The 2,186-nt window shown below is 37.7% G+C and overlaps 1 long non-coding RNA gene across 1 annotated transcript; it reads right to left on the bottom strand.

The window, feature by feature from the left end:
* On the bottom strand, nt 1-1,783 carry LOC106093725 (uncharacterized). Its single transcript, XR_001222395.2, has 2 exons — nt 588-1,783; nt 1-525 (listed from the first exon to the last, which is right to left on the bottom strand). It is a non-coding gene; the product is annotated as an uncharacterized LOC106093725 (long non-coding RNA).
* Between the last annotated feature and the right edge of the window lie 403 nt (nt 1,784-2,186).

Raw genomic sequence — 2,186 nt, 5'->3', positions numbered from 1 at the left:
TTATAGGAAAAGAAGTTTTTTTTTTTGGTCCAAAGAAGAAGTCTCAATAAGGATATACTTATACTTTGATGACTCGATTACACTTTGCACATCTTTCTCTCCTTTGAGGCTCTGGACACTTGTTGCAATAGTGTCCGTATTTGGAACAATTAAAGCACTTCACCTTGCTTACCGATTGTTCACCGTTTTTCTTGGAGGTGTCGTTGGAAGTTGTGCTCTCGCGGTAATTCCTTTTTATGTTTATTTGCACTGCCTTTAGCTGTTCTCGAATCGTTGTAATTGCAGGAAACGTTTATATCTCTCAAAAGCTGGTTGCACGTTAAATAATCGTTGGATATCTTCCTCTTCAAGTCCGAGTCGTCTATACCATTCCAAAGTGTCATGCAATAGCAGGATCTGAAAAATTGCATTTTTTTCCCATTGTGTACATTCTGAAATAGTACTTCTGAGGAGTTTCGTTAGGACGGCGTGTCGTTTGAGACATCTTAATGTAAATGTCTGCTGCGTTTTCGACATGAGCAAAATCTGCAAGAAATTTATCAGTAAATTGTGACTTTGGTAAAAATACTTGCTGTAGCGAATCGAACCAATATTTCGCAGGTCCCTGCATTTGCAGTTGAAGGGCAAATATTAACGCAGCAGTTGAAGGGCAAATATTAGTCGATCCAACCGTATGCTGCTCTCAAAAATTCGATTATTTTCACAAATTGGAATGAATCTGGTAGCAGAGATATAATATACTTGACGTGTCCATAAGGATTGTTTGACACAAAAACATTCATTTGACGTTGCAGCAAATATTGGTGGTTCCGTACATTGCGTCGGTGGTACACAATCTGGCACATAAGACATTGGTTTTGTTCCAGAAACGTTTGGTACACTCGTTGTTGGAATATTTCCATATTCATTCGCCTGTCGCATGTCGTAACGTGGTGCTGCATAAATCGTTTGTCCTGTTTGGTGATATGCTCGTGGTACACCTGACATATATTGATGACTCGTGGTAACGTTGTTTATCGTCGGGAATTACGGTTGGCATCCATGTGATGTCAATGGTAACATCTCCGTATGAGATGTCGTTGCTACCCCAATATTTCCATTTGAAACACAAACTGGATAATCGTATTACACATTTGGTAGTTCCACCTCCGCTTGAGCTATCATTGGTATTACAACATTTCCAATGAAGTTAACGTTGCCGCTGGCCGTATGCCGTTGACCAAATTACTTACTGGTGGTCGTTGTTCTGGTGACACAAATTGTCGTTGCGGTGATGAGGCACAAGATGACTCAAAATCGGCTGATCTGTAGTCGTCCATTTGTACCTTATGCTTGTTATAAGATCCTCCAAATCTCGTTTTCGTTTCACCATGTCACCTGCATTGTGGAATCCTAATAATCCATGATTTTCAATTCTCTCGATTAGCTGGTTCTTATGTCCAGACGTTGAAATATCCAGCTCCCTGCATTCCGTCTGCAATTGCTTCACGGGGCTGCGCATATTTTACATGTTTTTCTCTTTTCTTGGAAAATGTATCCAACTTCTGAGATGTCACAGGATAGTCCGAGTGAGATAAGGGTTCGCACAAATAATAATAGCTTGATTCCAACAATACTTCAATACAGTGAATGGCTTTTATTTAAGATTACGTTAATAAAGCTAAAATACTTTCATTTCAAATGACCAAGCGAACGTGTTTGTTACTCGACTCTCTACGCGGAGCTCTCTTCTTGTCGGCTCGGTTGGTTTCAAATATGACAGCACAGCGTTGGACAAACGCAGTGTTGCCTAAGTCGTACTTGACAATAGTAATACAAAAGCCTTCGCGGCCAAACAGACATTACTAAGAATACATAACCAAATAGAAAACTAATATCTACATGTGTATATAAACTTTATACATAATCCAAATCATATACGAAAATGCAATTGGCTCTCCAGGCTTAACTATGCACTCAATTACAAATTAAAAAGTTAAATAAGTCCTTACCCGTTTAGCATTGCAAAACAAAATAAGAAATTCAAGAAAACAATTACAGCGGTCAAAAAAAGTATTCATCATTAGCAAAATTGATAATAAATTCACTTATTTTGGGTAATTGAAGAAAATTTAAAGTAAACAAATAATGCAGTTTTATGCAATAGTTTATTTTTCGTAATATGTTTTAAAATAAATTCAAAAAAT

This window comes from Stomoxys calcitrans, chromosome 1 (assembly GCF_963082655.1).
Source record: "Stomoxys calcitrans chromosome 1, idStoCalc2.1, whole genome shotgun sequence".
NCBI classification, from domain to species: domain Eukaryota; kingdom Metazoa; phylum Arthropoda; class Insecta; order Diptera; family Muscidae; genus Stomoxys; species Stomoxys calcitrans.
Note: the sequence above shows the minus strand (reverse complement) of the source record. Positions and strands in the feature narration are given on the sequence as shown.